Consider the following 19,091-nt stretch of genomic DNA (forward strand, 5'->3'; position numbering starts at 1 on the left):
GCTTCCGTCTTTTACTTTTTGAGCTTCCCAGGAAAACTTCAAATTCCCGCTCGCTCAACATGCTATTTATAAGATCCGCCACCTCTCTACTCGGAATCGCGCTGAAAACTTTGCTCATGAGACCATGTTTCCACACCGTGTCGTAAGCAGCAGTTAAGTCAATGAAAACTGCTGTAGACTTAAGCGCTTTTTGGTATACAGTTTCGATATGGGTCGTGAGGGCTAGGACTTGGTCCGTGCACATTAGGGTGTCCCTTATTTTTCGACCTATTTTTTTTTTTAACGCATACCCCCTATATTTGTTCGATATGTACTAAAGTACTCCTAAAATAAAAATTAGCTTGATCTATGAACGGGAACCCGTGCCGACCTGAAGCTGAATCTTGTCCATACAAGTTGCTTAAAACGAGCGGCACATTACGGCGTAATTTCTTAGTCTATCGACAATTGTTGGTATCTGTAAGGCATAAGTTTAGTTTTTCAAAATGGATATTGAACTGCGAAGTTCTAAAAAGGATATTTTCTTAGTGGGTGATATAAAATATCAGATAACAGGTGCGAAATTGCCTTCAAATAGGCAGGTGCTGGCAGTTTTGTTTTATAACATTCGCGAAGTGAATTTAAAAGTATTCTCCTATCCTTGTGCCTTTAATACCTGTTTAAATTTTGTGGAAGAACACGTCAACAATACTGTCCGTAATGAACTTCTGGAATTTTATTACAGCGAGCTAAAGAAAAGTATTGTGCGAGATGACTATCGCGAACTAATTGAATTGTCAGTAATATATTTGGGCGGTGATAAAGAAAAAAAAAACAAAATTAAGCCTCCTGGTGCCATGCACCAAGCGCGGTGGATGGCAAGAGCTATTTACGCTATAAAGATGTTTTTGCTGCAAGATCAATTAAAAATCAGTGTCAAAGTCAAGCGAGCATTGCAAGATGTTTCTTTATTCATCGCGACTTCTTATGTAAAACCATGGCTTCAGTGCAATATGGCAGTTAAAGCTCCTCACCAGGATTTGTGCTTTCTGAAAACCTTGAAGAGGTATGAAGCAATTGATAAGGCAATTTCAAAAGCGGCTTTAGATAAATTCTGCAAACACTTGTGGTATTTGACGGATGAGGTTGCGATTATGGCAATTTTCGACGAAGAAGTAGGTGTTGAAGTGAAAATGAGGATGGTTTCTAAACTAGAGTGTGATAACGAGAAGCCGCATCAACAGAAAAAAAGATATATTCCATCTAAACAAGAAATGGCTAAAACTTTATTTAGTAAAAGCATGGATGATTTCGTGTCAACAAAAGAGTAAAGACTTGTTTACTCGCTTGAAAATTGACACCAGCTTTTTGAGGGTCCCTGTTTTCATGTGGAACCAAGATGATGCTTATTTAAATGCTTTATCTAAAATCTCAAATCTTCGAGCTGTAAATGATACAGCAGAAAGGGCGGTTAAGCTGATGCAAGATTTTCACGGATTAATAACGGCGGACGAAGAGCAAAAACAATTTCTATTGCGGTGTTCAGGAACACAGAAAGCTTTATCCTGACTGTAAAAAAGCTACTTTGCGAAAAATGTATCCCAAATAAGTATAATATAACTGTATTTCATGATTATTATGTTGATTTGAACTTATTTTCCTATTTGTTTTTGAATTTTGGAATAAAATGGGAAGTACGAGTTTAAGGTGCGTACTAAAAAAATTGACACAACTTTAAAGCCAAGTCGGCACGGGTTCCCGTTGAAACAAAGGTTGGAAATTTCGCAGGTACGTTTTTTAAAGCATTTCTAATAATATTGAGGGGTATGCGGTCCAAAAAAAAAAAAAAAATTTTTTTTTTGCTCATATAAGGGACACCCTAGTGCACATACATAGTAAAATATACATATCAGGCTTTGCAATATGGTATTTACATTGGAAAATAGACAAAATAAATATCATTGTTTTATTTTCACTCTTCTGAAAAACTGAAATGATTAATCCATGCCGAATAAAATGTTGTGGTTAAGAGATTGGATAATTGATTCTTGTAAAATACCTACTTGTATCGAATAGTAATATATTGTATGAGTCTACCCTCATCAGTTATGTGATTCTGACAATTACAGTCATAAGTTAGATTATACGTTGAGATCTAGGTAGATAATAGAGGAAAAAGTGGCGAAAGTGGTGTTGTTGGTTAAAAGTATATTGAAATTTGTCTGTAATTTTTACTTATGAGTAACAAGTTTATTTAATATTTTAAGCTTATTTTGACGTATTTACATTACATTTACAAAAAAACTCTTATTTTATATTCCTAGTCGGAACTGACCTATGAAGCTGGAGGTCCCGGGTTCGAATGAATGAACGAATGAATATTTATTCACAAGAACATATGGTACATTAGATATCATTAAGTGTACATTATTGACCCTTGAAATCCTGAATCGAATCCTGATGGTAAGGCCATTTATTTGATTCCAGCTTCAGCGCCGGAAGATTCCACTGGGATCATGTTCGTAGGACCCTTTGACACTACCTACTTCGACCAGCTACACCACCAGCTATTACTATATACCAGCTTCGTCAAATACTAGTATCACTCCAAATTGTTACCCGTTGTTAGGGATTGAAAATGGCGCTGAAAGAGGCAATGTTTAAAGCCCCCCTTCACCCCCTCGGTTGACGGGTGACGGATACAGACTATGTAAACATTTCGTGGCTACAGTAATCTCATCTCTATGTTTTAATTGTGTTTTGTTTATTGTATTGTATGGTATGAATAAATGATATTCTAATTCTATTTTTAACCGACTTCAATTTCATAGAAGGAGGAGGTTCTGTATTCGGTTGTGGCTATTTTTTTCATTGTGTTAATATAGCCATACATTGGTAAATAACTTACACCAAATTTCAATAGATGAGGGTAGAAACGCCTTATCACAGCGGTCTGCAAACCATGGCCCGCGGGCCGAATCCGGTCCGTGAACATGTCAATTCGTTCTATCAAAATATGTAGCCAATCCGTCCCGTTACAAGAAAGCGGAGGGCTGGCCGTGGCTCTCAGCTTAAAAGTTTAATTAAAGGTATTGTAGGTATCTTATCGATTTTATAATTATTTTATATCTTTACATATACGATTTGTGCAGTAACGAACTCGCCCACTTTTGTAGTGCTCGTAGGGCCCGTCTTTACGAAGTCTTTACATGTCAATATATCAAATACCTCATACCCCTACCCCTGTTTCATACCATTTGAAGGATTTGTTTCTCGTAATAAGTTACTTACTGCAAATACTTTTACGTAAATCTTGTACAACGATAACACATTGGCTAAAGCTGGCTTCTGCCCATCGAAAACACTCGAACTGAGCGAGTTCAGTAGCAAAATAACAACGTCCATTTGTAACAAAAAGTCCATTCATCAAACGAGATAACAATGTCATGGCCTTATCAAAACATGGCCCGCGAAGCGATCACAATGTTTTGCTGCGCGAATGGCCCTAAGCGCGGAAAGTTAACACAATGGAAAAATTAGCCTTTTATATAAACTACTCTACTTTTCATTCAAGAACGTAAATAAAAAATGCGTTCATTGATTGAATAATTGATTTTGACGCATTATTGGCGTGTTAAATTAACATAAATCCAAGAAGTATTGCGTAATGCAGTCAATCAGTAAATAATTAAATTAACATCAACATTCAGTTTATTTACGTATGAAGACTACAATAAAACAGTGGCATTATTACGGAAAAATAATTAATTGTTCTTTATTTTGCGTATTTATTTTGCATGTTTTACAGGTTTATATAAAAAAATCATAGTACGCCTACTATTTGTCACCATGGATGCGATTGGCACGTCGCTCCGATGCATGTGCGAGCGGGAGGTCGCTATATATGTTGTCTTGCTCAAACATCGGAGCGACGTGCGAATCGCATCCAGTGTGCTAACTGATAATCATCTAACATGGATCTGACATTATTCCAATATGAGATTTTTCCGATCTCCTGGATTTGATATGAATATGATCTTTCAGTGTCTACATTGCCGTTTCTGGTTGAAGAACTGTCACTTTTGACACTAATAGATCATTTCAGTAAAAACTAATGCAGATCAAATTCATAACCTTTTATTACAATCAGAATACGCCTCATGATCACCACTCATCGTAACTATTTCACCAAAGCCTTTTAGAATCTTTAATTAATTTCTTGAATAGGTCTCTAGGAAATTGACAGTGAAGTCGCCCGCGTCAACATTAGGTAACTAATCCGTTTTTCGAATGAGTTTACCCGGTTGTATAAATCAGGTGGGTATCTAACATAACGTCGACTGTATTTTCTATAGAAGCGCTGGTGGCCTAGCGGTAAGAGCGTGCGACTTGCAATCCGGAGGTCGCCGGTCCAAACCCCGGCTCGTACCAATGAGTTTTTCGGAACTTATGTACGAAATATCATTTGATCTTTACCAGTCGCTTTTTGGTGAAGGAAAACATCGTGAGGAAACCGGACTAATCCTAACAAGGCCTAATTTACCCTCTGGGTTGGAAGGTCAGATGGCAGTCGCTTTCGTAAAAACTAGTGCCTACGCCAAATCTTGGGATTAGTTGTCAAGCGGACCCCAGGCTCCCATGAGCCGTGGAAAAATGCCGGGATAACGCGAGGAAGAAGAAGAGTCAACTGTATTTTCTATAGACGGGCCATACGCGTGCGATTGTGAGAAAGGGTTTGCACGACGGATCCTAAATGTATGGGAAGATCCGTGGATCGATCCAGATCCGGATAATTTAAAACATTTCGGATCCGGATTGCAAACCCTAGAACATAAACAATGCGACGAAATTAAAAACATATTGTAACATTCCAGACAACATACCAAAAACAGCTTACGTTACAACTATTTGGTTGAGTTCATTGTTTCCTATCATAAAAACGATGGGCAACAAAAAACGTCTACGTCACTTAAGACTTATTAGGCAGCAAGGAAAAGTGAGATTTTAACTAGGACAAACAATAATAGCGCTTTCACTGCTACTCCTACTGAAAGTTATAAGACCATAAGTCATAAGACCATCCCGTTCGGTTATACCTCCCACGTCTAATCGAGTTAAATACTATGTTCATGGTAGGTATAGGATGTCCGTTTTTCTAAGATCAAGTACGCCATAGTAAATATAAGGCGAACTAGATCTTAGAAATCGGACAGGCTATACCAACAACTGAAAAACCACCCAACTAATATAGCACAAAAGGTCTCGACTGAGGTCCAAAATGAACTCTTATATCTCGATTTAGGTGTGACTATTACTTGAATTACTTCGTTTTGAGACAAAACGCAAGGGCATGAGGCAAGCGGTGGTGGCCTAGCGGTAAGAGCGTGCGACTTTCAATCCGAAGGTCGCGGGTTCAAACTCCGGCTTACGGCTATATATACGAAATATCATTTGATATTTACCAGTTGCTTTTCCGTGAAGGAAAACATCGTGAGGAAACCGGACTAATCCCAATAAGGCTTAGTTTACCCTCCTCTCTGGGTTGGATGGCAGTCGCTTTCGTAAAAACCAGTGCCTACGTCAATTCTCGGGATTAGTTGCCAAGCAGACCCCACAGGCTCCCATGAGCCGTGGCAAAAAGCCGGGACAACGCGAGGAAGACTTAGTTTTGAGGCAACATAGTTTCATTAAATGGTGTAACACACCCAGAAAGTACTAAAAAATATTGGTACTTAATTAAGTGTTGAACTTAAACCATAACAGATTAGATTAGAATAGTCGTAGTATTGGAGTATAACGGGTAGTTGGGTGATATTAAGTTACATAGGTTTCTATTTATCGAAGCCTCCTGATAACATAGATTTCATATTCGAGCTTCATATTATCTTCGAAGTCCGTCCTATGTGGCTACCACCGGCTCGGCACTGACATAAACGCTATCGAGAACGTAACTTACTTTCAAAGCATCTCGCCATATAGCGGGCGCCTCCATACAAAACACTTCTCATCTATATTTAGCCGTATTATTTTTAAATTAAATTGCATTTATTTAAGACCAACTAAGGATCAATATTGTAAGTAGCACATTTAATCTTACAACTAATGTTAGTAGGTACACACACACACACTTAAATATTAACTAACTACATATTTACATATTTTTTTATTCACACATAATATGGAGTGCAGTGTTGTATGGAGACGGCCGCTATATGACGGCACCGCTATCCAAGGAAAACACAGCTTAATCGAGATGCTTTGAAATAACTACCAAATAAACATAATAAAATAACAACATACGCTTCAAGTCCAATAACATAATATATCGCAAGCGCAGCACACGTTCCAATAAGGTGGCGAAGTTCATGCTTTCTGATATTACAAAGTAGTGACTTTATTTGTTCCGTAAAATATGTTTCATTCATGTTCATAGTTTCCCTGGTGGTAAAAATAAATGTCGACTGGGATAATACATCTAGATACATACATATATGCATTCAAAGATATTGCATTTTTTTTCGTTTTGAGTTACAGAAGTAAATTCTTCCAGCTTATGAGTGTACGTTATTATTTTGTTCTTCTGATGATGTGCATCAGCAAATTAAACATTAAATCTGATCACATTATCATTAAGGTCAATGTGACGAAGTCCGTTTGTCAGGGAAGTCCATCTATATGATAATAACTCTCGTGTACGCTGCTTCTACTACAGTCGGCAAATCATAATTTCGTCCTATGTCAATATTTCTAAAATTACATCTAGATACATACATATATGTATATACATATATGCATTAATATGTTAACGGCACCAATCATGGGACATTTAAGAGAAAATTAGGAGTATTTTTGATATTTCATCGACACCTGTAAAATTTCTACCGCTTTACGCTTTAAAAGTTGAATGTCCAATTCGTACTTTATGTTTCCTATGTATTTAATGAAAGCTACTGCAATTGGTTTCAATATTATTAACCAATTAAAACTGTGTTTTTTGCTCCAGTCATGGGACGTATGGCGCCATTAATCTTCAAACTAACAAATATAAATGAAAAATTAAACTTAAGCTCTTTGGCTCTTGTTTATGGTAAAATGTTGCCAGCAATTAAAAAATGATGGTAAATACTTGTTTTACAGGATTTGTCTATACCATCCCATTACTGGTGCCTGTTCCATTATAGGGGTGTTTACTATAGGTAGTTATAGCATTTTTTATTGTTTTGAAACAAAAGTACATTCTACAAGAAATAAAAATTCAAACACATCATATCCGCGGTCGCGAGCAAGCACATCCGTCTCGCTCACGCTTACGCTCACCGAAAGAAAGAATAACATGAAACTATGGACCCTTAAAAATTGAAAATGACGTTATATTTGAATTACAACCTAACTGGTATTGTCAGTTTACTGGCATAAAAAAACTATTTACAAGCTCGTTTACATACCGATTGCATCTCAAATAGCACGGCCATAAGTGCTTACTTAGACGGTCTTACCTTGTTGAAGTCAAGTCATTATATTCTTTATTCAAATAGGCCTAGCAACAACCACTTTTAAATCGTCCAATTTTACAAATATCATCTTAATCATCAGAGAAATTTATTGATGCAGTTATTATTGTTCTCAAATTGTTGAGCTGGGAAGACCGTCTACTTGCCGAGATTTTATAAAAAAAAACCTATTATTTTGCAAACGTATTTGCCAATCCGTTACGCCAGTATTGTAAAATATATATTTTTTTATCCTATGCCGTGTATCCTGGATTAAAAAAAAACCGGCCAAGTGCGAGTCGGACTCGCACAGGAAGGGTTCCGTACCATTATCTATAAAACGGTCACCCGTCCAAGTACTGACCCCGCCCGACGTTGTTTAACTTCGGTGATTGGATAAGAACCTCGAGTTTGGAAAGAAATATTTATTTTATTCGGTTTTTAGTATTTGTTGTTATAGCGGCAACATAAATACATAATCTGTAGAAATTTCAACTGGCTAACTATCACGGTTCATGAGATACAGCCTGGTGACAGACGGACAGCGGAGTCTCAGTAATAGGGTCCCGTTTGACCCTTTAGGTACGGAACCCTAAAAAGAACTTGTTTAATCCAGTCAAACTTAAATTTAAACCAACTATGTCAGATTTCTCTATACATTAAAACCTGTTTCTTGTTTAAATATTTCGCGCTCACCTTAGTGTTCGCGCTCCCGGGTCCCTTTGTTTGACATAATTATTGTAAGTCATAATGTAATGATTTTCAGATTATCATTAGTTATAATTAAGAAACCGTTAATCTCCGGATTTTCGTAAGGCTAGGTATCCTATAGATAGGTTAGGTTAGGTTTGTTTTATATTATATGTTTCTGAGAAAAAGCAAATTATGACTAACGAAAATGCGGACAAACAATACATTATGACTTAAAAATGTATGGGAAACAATAGAGACCCGTTTGCTCCAGTTGCATCCTCAGCTGCAGCTTCAGAGCTCAGGGTCCGCTTTCCATATTTTTCTTCTACACTTTTCGCGCTGTGCTGGCACCTGCCTGAAATTAACTAAAAGTAACTTTATCCTTACCGTATAGATCATAGGTGACGCGAAGTGCACAGATGCCCAGAGTGTACCAAAGTATTTCTACGAACGTTTAAAAAGAAACTTGTGCTGCGAAATACCGATAATAGTGTCGCACATTTCGTCCTCGCTCGAGGCATTAAACTCGCAATGTTACTCTGTCTAATGCAATGCTCACTCCCGCAAATTCTCAACACGAACAAGTAAGAACAAAGGTCTTTAAGTAACACGAGCTACTTAAAACTATTATAACGTGTTCATGAGGTGCAATATTCGCTGTATGTAGGGAAGCTGTATTATATGTGTAAGTATGCTCAGCAACGGAATTCAAATTTAGGAGTACCTATCTTGGTAGGATCTTGATTGTCTCTGTAACTGTTTTGAACTAGATATAATTATATTATACATTTCCTACTTAAATATTCCAGTGCCAACCAAAGAATAAAAACAATATTGCCCACTGCTGCTGGAATGCTTTGCCAGTAGAATTAAGATTAGCTAAACTCTCCCCATTTTCAAAAATCACCTGAAACTATACTTTCTATCTCTACCTTAAGTTGCCATTTTATATATTGTATATTGTATTATATTATATTGTATATTTATTAGTATATTAGTTTTAATACTTATATAAGTAGTATGTGTGTTTGTGTCTAATAGTCTCCATATTTAGCTCCTTGCACCACCTGTTGACTTTTGAACGAGTTATAAATTTCCTGCTACCTAGAGGTTGTCTGGAAGAGATCGCTTTTTAGCGATAAGACCGCCTGTTGTTACCTGGTTCTATTTTCCTTTAAAATTCATTTGTAGTTTTACATGTATGTAAAATGTATAATTGTTGGTGCAATAAATAATATTTACTTACTTATAAGTACAACTTAATCTTATCTTATTTTATTAGCTTTTCATTTTGATGCTAAGGCAATTTTATATTGGTTTACCGATGGACTTAGTTCTTTTGTGTAAGAATGTCCCTATAATATTTATTTATTTATAATTTATGTATTTAAGTTGAAACTTAAATGACAAAGTTGATTAAAGCTTCCTTTTGTACTACGAGGGTGAATCAAAAAGTTCTTAGAAATAGTGTCGAAAACAAAAGAAGATATTTATTTAAAACTATTCTACAAAATTTCCTTTTTTGCTATAAATTTTGTGTCGTTATTGTTATTACCTACTATTATATATAAAAAAAAAAAACAATATTTATAAGTACAAGAAACTTCTCCACAGCAGTCAGAAGAAGTTTTTATAGTCATCAAAGTTCCACGGATATCAACCGGTAATTTTGGAAAAAAAAATCGAAATTACTCTTGCCCAGTGCAGTAAAAGATCGATAATTTTGAGATTTCGCTTTGAAGTCTCCAAACGCAAGTATTTGTTAACCATGGTTTAAAGTTAACATTCGTGAAACCCATTATTCTGACTGAAAACACAAAACACAAAAAAAGATTTTTTGCACAAAACTGAATGAAATCTTTAAGGTCTCTGCTAGATATTTAAAACTGATTTGCCTGTCTTCTAAAACCATTGTTTCAATTTGTTTTATGTTATTTTGGTTATCTGAGATGGAAGGACGGCCAGACTGGGGGGAGGTCGTCTCTACAGCTAGGTCAGCTTCTTTTAAATTCAGCAATTCAGTAAGCAGCCATGGAATAGAGTAAAGCATCAGTGCCAACAGTCTCCTGAATATAAACAAAAATTGGTAGACTTTTTTTACACACAATACTTTGTCACGGCAGGAACTCATTTTTACAAGCTTTTCATTTTTTTCGAGCTAATCTGATGATGCAGACAACGCAACCCACTTGTGATTGAAGTTTTTAGAATTGTCTTCATGAGTATTGGTAAGAAAAATAGTTACAGTCAGCGACAAAAGCTTGTATCAAAAATGAACTTTATGCCAAAAACTTACGAGTATAATGGTGATGGCGGGAGTAGTTATTAAATACATATATTTGTCAAATCATACGACATAATAACACCTATATGAAAATAAAAATGAAACTATGCGTATAGTAAACACCCCTATAATGGAACAGGCACCAGTAATGGGATGGTATGGACAAACTCTGTAAAACAAGTATTTACCATCACTTTTTAATAGCTGGCAGCATTTTACCATAAATAAGAGCCGAAGAGCTGCTTAAGTTTCATTTTTAGGGTTCCGTACTCAAAGGGTCAAACGGGACCCTATTACTGAGACTCCGCTGTCCGTCCGTCCGCCCGTCTGTCACCAGGCTGAATCTCATGAACCGTGACAGTTCTTCTTCTTCTTCTTCATCGTTCCCTCATGCCTGAGGATCGTGACCAACATCTATGTCCCTCCATTTAACGCGATCAAGGGCTATGTGGGCTGCCCTCTGCATGGAATCACATCTTGTCTTATGGAATCCGACCATCTTAGATAGTTCCATCCGTGTCTTCCATCCGTGATAGTTAGCCAGTTGAAATTTCTACATATTATGTATTTATGTTGCCGCTATAACAACAAATACTAAAAACAGAATAAAATAAAAAAAAATTCCCACTCTCGAGGTTCTCATCCGATCACCGAAGTTAAGCAACGTCGGGTGGGGTCAATACTTGGATGGGTGACCGTTTTTTTATAGATAATGGTACGGAACCCTTCCTGTGCGAGTTCGACTCGCACTTAGCCGGTTTTTCATTGTAATTTGTTAGTTTGAAAATTAAAGCCGCCATACATCCCATGACTGGAGCAAAAAACTATGGTTTTAATTAGTTAATAATATTGAAACCAATTGCAGTTGTTTTCATTTAATACATAGAAAACATAAATGACGAATTGGACATTCAACTTTTAAAGCATAGAGCGGTAGAAATTTTACAGATGTCGGTGAAATATCAAAATTACTCCAAATTTTCCGGTAACATAAAGAGGTTTTGTTAATATGCAGTTTTAATATTTTTTGATTCGCTCGTATAATTTAACCCTCACTCAACTATTTGTAATCGTGCGAAATCCCACTGTACAATTATTGAAATTCCCATTCAATGACACAACGGCTACATTATTATCATGCATAGCCATTTCATTATCACAACCAACGTGTAGGTAATTTAAACTTTTTTAATGTTGGCATACTAGTGACTTGAATGTATGAAAATGATGTGTATACATTTAACTTTATCCCACTGAATTCTCACACTCAATTTGCGATTGTGTATACACATAGTTCGAAATGGGGTTATGATATTATTTAAAGTAAAAGGACTTTTTATCATTACTATTACCTACTGTAATATTCAATTTAGTACTGAGTTAAATTTGTATTTTGTTTTTAATTTGTTTAACTGAAATTGAATACATCATAACACCCAAATGAAAATAACATAAATATAAAATACATATTAAATTACTAGTAAAATGTTCGAATGATAATAATGATTGGGCATACCATAACTAATGGTGTGGATTTTGTAATTATTCCCTAGAAAAAAAACATGAAATAGGAATCACAAAAGAGGAAATTAAGCAAAAACGATTTCTTTCTAAAATCAGCGCTTAAGAAGACTTTCAAGTATATCTGTTTTTAATTACATTTTTGTTTATTTTCCGCATTACGGTAGGTTTGAGTGGAACAATGGATAAAGCGGAGGCATGTCGGTCCGTCAGCTGAAGGGTAATTTTAATTAAGTTGAAAGGCTCTTGATTTTTTTCAATCTGCAGGCTTGGCCAATTAAAAAGTTGCGGAGACTTGTAGCGGATAGGGACAACCGACGGAGAGTGCTTTAAAGTTGCTGGCTCTGCTAACGGCAACGATACTACAACTAGCGCTAAATAACTATAACCTTAAAAAGGTAGCTCAGTTCCCGACGAACTATAGTTCTTAATGCGGTGACTTAAGGTCTTTGCTGTCAGACGCCGTATATTTTGTGGGTGAGTTTATCTCGTTTGCAAAACTATCCGTGCTTTAATTATGTTTAGTCTAGGTTGAATCGTAGATTCATCTCTTATTTAAGACAGGCTATTTTTATTACTTTTTGTGAAATATTACGAGTATTATAAAACTACAAGTAAGTAGGTTAGGTAGCACTTTACCTACAATGGAAATTCTAAACCATTTCCCCCTCAAGATTGTTTCGTTTTACTTTCGGTTTATAAATCAAAATCCTTTTTTGACAACTCTGTGCTACTTTTATAAGTTATAATAATAATAACAAAATTCTTTATTGTGTACTACTAGAGAAAAGTTCATATTACAAACAAAGACAGGACTTAAATGAGTAGGTAACAACAGTTATTTTAAACTGCTTCTAATACTAAATATACTCTACATGTGTTATTGATATGATACGATCGATTGCGATGATTAATGCGTGCGACATGCACTGCGAGTCATATCAAGATTTTTCACATGAATACAAACTTCTATGCAGGGGTGGTACCTTTTATCTGCAGCTGAATATACCATATAAATCCCTATTCATCCTTATTCATAATGTGGAAGTAACTCTGTCCGATCTGATTTAGATGAAGTTTGGTGTGTAGATAGTTCGGGACCCGAGTAAAGATAGGAAAGATTTTATCAAACGTCACATTCATTATAATCCCACGCAGACGAAGACGCGAGCAGAAGGTGTATACATATTTTAAAATTTGAATACCGCTCTAGTCTTATGAACAAACGTCACTTTTGACACTGACATTTTTATTTTTATTTATTATGATATGAACATTGGCAACTAGGCCATCGGCTCAAACATAAAATACAAAAGTATGTACATTGCTTAACTTATCATTACGAATAGTTAAATCAGATGATCAAACATATTTAGAAAAAATTATATAAATGACATGACACTGACATATCCGATCCATGTCGTATACGCATGCATTTCAATATTACTGTCCACCTATGTTCATCACTATAGTTTTGCAAATAAATATATCTTAACTTTTTATCTTAATCTAGAGCAAATTTTTGACATATATTAAAGTTCGAATCGGGCAGTCCGTCTCTTTTTTTAACATGTACATTTACGTAGCGTTTTGATACAATCTGGAGGGTGCCTTAATTAAAGTTTGTATCAACGGCAAATGATATAAGATAGTAGGATACCTATATATGTTTGTTAAATAGTTCTGTTAAACGAGTTAGGTCAAGGCACTGTGAGAGGTTAATTTGAAAAGTTTAGAGCACTGAAGTAAAGATGATTTAGTTAATTAGAAGACCGGTGACGGAATTCTGCGGTGAGTTGCAGTAAAACAGTTGCAGTTTTACTGAAGTTTTACCGACACTACTTTTAAGAAGTTGCTCCCGGTCCGTTTGGAGTTGCAGGTTTTGAAGTTATTTATTGTTTTAAGAGTAAAACTCTTTTACAATACGAACAAAGAAACAGAACAAAGTAACGAGCGGTTTGGACAGTTGTTACACCTGGCTGACTTTGTACTGAACTTACTTCTTTTTCGTGTTTAGGTAGAATGTCGCCTTGTCGCCTTCGGCAGTAGATCCACTGTAAATGAGCCTTGGTGCTTCTTTGAAAGTAAACGGACCATTTTTAAAGTCAAACTTATCAGTATTATGTCTATACTGGAACATCATAGTCAGTAATTTTCGGTTTGGGCGTGATATAAGTAGTTAATAGTTTCAAATTACGTTTATTATAACTGTTATCTAACCTGTATAAAGTTATTTGTATTTTGCTTCAATTACCTAGATTATATACCAAACTCTATACATAACTAAGTTAGATAAAGCAATGCATGGAAATCTATTTAAACTGACCCATATTCATTGCTCTTAAGTATTTATAATATTTCGTAATAATAGGGGAATAGTAGTGGACAGCGTCGATGGCGACGGCAAATCGTCTTATGCGGCGAAGAGGATTTTTAAATATTTATAGAAGTGTTCCCGCGAACGGTAAGCTTCAGTCTGGAAAAATCCCGGACCCGCAAGTGCAACTGCAGTCGCACACATAAATATTGTTCAGCGTCTTCATAAATAAGCATCGCTTTAAAGTGGCCTTAACTTTGATGCATTATTTATTTGCAGCGTATTGCGTATGTCTTTTTTTAGGGTTCCGTAGCCAAATGGCATAAAACGGAACCCTTATAGTTTCGCCATGTCCGTCTGTCTGTCTGTCTGTCTGTCTGTCCGAGGCTTTGCTCCGTGGTCGTTAGTGCTAGAAAGCTGAAATTTGGCATGGATATATAAATCAATAAAGCCGACAAAGTCGTACAATAAAATCTAAAAATTTTTTTTTTTTAGAGTACCTCCCCTACACGTAAAGTGGGGGTGAAATTTTTTTTTCGCTTCAACCCTAGAGTGTGGGGTATCGTTGGAAAGGTCTTTCAAAACTAATAGGGGTTTTCAGAAACATTTTTTGATAAAGTGAATATATTCGGAGATAATCGCTCCGAAAGAAAAAAAAAATGTGTCCCCCCCCCCTCTAACTTTTGAACCATAGCTCCAAAAAGTATGAAAAAAATCGTGGAAGTAGAGCTTAAGAAAGACATTAAATGAAAACTATAGCGGACATGATCAGTTTAGCTATTTTTGAGTTATCGCAAAAAGTTTTCCCTTCATAGTAAAAAGACTTACTTTAATTAGGTACTGATTATGCAAATTTGCCTTTTTGTTTAACTCGGGTGAAAAGTACCGTTTCATCCCTTGGTTAACAAGTTACTATACTTTAAGCTCCAGTTTAGCTTATTGTGACGGAAGAGTAACTACGGAACCCTACACTGAGCGTGGCCCGACATGCTCTTGGCCGGTTTTTGTACCTACTTTCGAATGTATGACGTGGCTTAAAGTAGTAGCGAACCAGGAACAGATTTTCATGACCAATCGCCTCCCAGGCGATAACTCGTATAGTGGTTAACGGCTACGTATGATCCTTGAGGACGTCAGCAGCCGCTCCGTTGGTGAATTGGAATGACAGCCACCGAAACACGTAAAAAACTAAATTTTATCATCGCCTCCCGTTTGATACTTTTCAGATGATAGTTTAGATGCTAAATACGTCAGCCGGTTGTATTGTGGTGGAAATAACGTCAGCTGGTTGCATGAATATGTAGAAATTAAGCGCTTTACCTTTTTATGATAGTAATAACAAAATCATGAAACTTTGCATGTAGCATTCCATAAGGCGCATGTCATCATGTGACGGTCTTTCCACCGCGATACAACCGGGTGACAATTTTTTAAATTATTGATAGCATCTAAACTATCATCTGACTAAGTATGAGCCGGGAGGCGATGACCGATGACTGACGATATATGCTCCTGGTGCGCGGTCTAGTATAGTACCGACGCTTAAACAAGTTTTAATCTTATATTTTCAACGTTCAATTCTAACGATAACTTTTCACTTCGCTCGTAAAGTTCTTCTACTTATATGCGACAAGTTAGCTGCATAAAATAGTATGTACATTGTACATACTTTTGTCGTACAGTCTCTAATAATAATAATATTTATGTAATGAAGTTTCAAATTTTATTAAACCATATTTTTTTGTAACGTCTTATACCTATCTTTTAACTCCCGTCCTCTAAATATGTTATGAATAATAACACTTTTGTTATGAATAATCATTATTATGTAGGTACCTATTTATTGAAGCGCTGGTGGCCTAGCGGCGTGCGACATGCAATCTGGAGGTCGCGGGTTCAAACTCCGGCTTGTATCAATGAGATTTTCGGAACTTATGTACGAAATATCATTTGATATTCACCAGTCGCTTTTCGGTGGAGGAAAAAACATCGTGAGGAAGCCGGAATAATCTAAATAAGGCCTAGTTTACCCTCTGGGTTGGAAGGTCAGATGGCAGTAGCTTTCGTTAAAACTAGTGCCTGCACCAATTCTTGGGTTTAGTTGCCAAGCGGAACTCAGGCTCCCATGAGCCGTGGCAAAATGCTGGGACAACCCGAGGAATCATGAGTATTTAAGTAAGTAAGTAAGTAAACACTTTATTGTACGAGAAAAATAAATTTAAAGTTAAATATCAGTATTTATTATGAGTAATCATTTTCATTTTCAAAAGAACTATTTTCGATAAATTAAAAGTAGAAATAATAATTTAAACCTAAAATGTGCACTCTTATTAAGTTGATATAGGTATATTGGTATCTGCCTCTTCTCACTGTTGAGTATTCGAGCGATAAAGTCAGATGATAAAAATTCCATATTCGCGGTAGACCTCTCTAAAGGTCTCTGAGTTTGATTTAGCAAATATTAGTTGAATTAAAGCATTCATTTCACTCTTACACATTTAAAATGCCGAGTAAAATCAATTTGGTAGCTTTTACGTAACATATTTGCCGAGAAAAAGCTGCTTTTGTTGAACACTTTAACTGAGTAATAGTAAATTGCTGATGTTTATAGAACAAATAATCGAATTAAAACACTAGAAGTGTTTTTATCCATATCCTTTTAGTCAAATTTTACACCATCGATTTGCTTTTTATACAGCGCTTACTCTAGTTTTATAACACTCTAATCTGTATAAAGTGCGCCTTTTTGCGTTGAGTAAACGTTTACAGGACTTTTATTCGAGTGTTGTTATATTGTTTACAGTACATATGGTGCTACTTTGCCGCACTAGTGCGAAAATTAGCATATTACGTTACTGTGTCGAACATTTAAAGGGTCATATGTACTGTAAAACGTTGTACGATACATGTGCGAATAGGAAATTCGCAACTCGTGTCGACTTAAAACACTCCCTTCGGTCGTGTTTTAATTTATCGCTACTCTTTTCGAATTTCCTATTTTTCGCACTTGTATCGTAATGTACTATTATATCATGAAAAAGCGAAAATAAAAACTTGCTTGAAGGCATGTTTTTATTTTCACTTTTATAGCACATCGATTTGCGAATTGGGTGGTCTCACTATCCGAATAACAAATTAGTTTGAAAAAAATAGACACATATACCTATTATATTATGGTCTCCGTGTGTGCTAAGTTAAATATTACATTTCCTAGGTTTTATTTGCTAAAAACATCAAACCTACGTTCTTTAAGTCTAAAATGTAAATTTTTCACTCCATAATGAGGAGCTTTAACTAGAGCCACATGTGATATGTCCCACTTAAAAAACGTGAGTGACCCATTAATAGCAATTTGTTTTACAAGGGGGCAAAGTTGTTGTTTAACCTCTCCTGCTACTATTGATACCCGAGCAAGCGAAAGATTCCAAAATTGAACCACAAGCGTAGCGAGTGGTTCGAGAAGGGTTGCTAGGGCTTCAAGGCACGAGGGTTAAACAAACTTTGCCTCCGAGTGAAACACAACATTTTTCACCATACCAACGCGAGAAAAATACTACCAATACCAATACTATCAAAAATCAAACCAAATCAAATCCAAATGAACGTAATAAATGTATCATTCAAAATCATCGTTCAAAGATCAATTCTACCAGCTAACATAAAGAAAAAAAAGTGGCGGTGACATAATCGGACAGACAGACGGACATGACGAATCTATAAGGGTTCCGTTTTTTGCCATTTGGCTACGGAACCCTAAAAACTCAAAATTAGCATCGGATTACTTTGCCCCACATATGGATAAAATGCAACTTTCTCATTCGTTTTGGAACTATAACGAGGGCCAGTTGGTTTAGTGAAAAATATATTTAATATGTTTGAGTGTCATGGAAGTTAGTTATGTTTAATTTCTTACGAACCTACGCTTTCTGGGGGTATAATAATGGAGACATACAGATCCTTGAGCAAGGTAAACTGAGGAGCCCTTTAACTTCATTCATACAAGAGCGAGATAAGACTTGCCCACAGAATGTGCGACGAGAATATTCCATCTTAGCTGTATATATATATATATATATAACGGGTTAGGTCCTCTTAAGGGCAGAGTAGGAGGCAGTTTGTCAGCTATATTTATATATATGATTTGATAGCTAACTATTAATAAAAACCGTAGTAATTTTTGTTAACCAAGCATTACATTCATTATGTAAGATGTGTGAAGTCTTAGAATCTCATATGGCGGTCATACTCGGGAGGCGGGGGTCCGCCATATGAGCGCCATATATTACGAGTATGTGCTAACTGAATTTTCAAACGTCCATTTTTGACAAACATACAGAAGTACCATATACGGCGCCATCTAGGATAAGCAGTCTAATTCGAAGCACAAAATCTTAGTATTTACACATTGAATACAGTTAATTAATCTTAGCTTTAAACACAAGTTTATGTCATGCCTCTAGTTCGTCTAAAATAATTCATTTTATAATATATGTATTTTTACCAATGAAATATAATTATTACCTGGCCCTTCATGTTCGCTTACTTGTTATGTCATATACCTAATATAATGCACTATAAATAAACAATAGTGCTACTAAAATACAATATTTTATTACGCCACTCGGACCACTCGGTAAAATATAGTTTTTAATGTGGATTAGAATGATTTTTTGAAGTTAATTTCTGCACAATACATTAGTTATTTTTATATTGTGTAATCGAACGGGTTGGACTATATGGTGTCATACACACCCTTTAATGCCTCCCGCACGTACGTTAACTAAGTGCGATCGTTCACTGTACGTAA

General features: G+C 35.9%; 1 pseudogene; it reads left to right on the top strand.

Moving 5' to 3' along the window:
* The first annotated feature begins 652 nt into the window (after positions 1-652).
* LOC133533710 (uncharacterized) lies at positions 653-1,782 on the top strand (annotated as a pseudogene).
* The last annotated feature ends 17,309 nt before the right edge of the window (positions 1,783-19,091 follow it).

This window comes from Cydia pomonella, unplaced genomic scaffold (assembly GCF_033807575.1).
Source record: "Cydia pomonella isolate Wapato2018A unplaced genomic scaffold, ilCydPomo1 PGA_scaffold_202, whole genome shotgun sequence".
Lineage (NCBI taxonomy): Eukaryota > Metazoa > Arthropoda > Insecta > Lepidoptera > Tortricidae > Cydia > Cydia pomonella.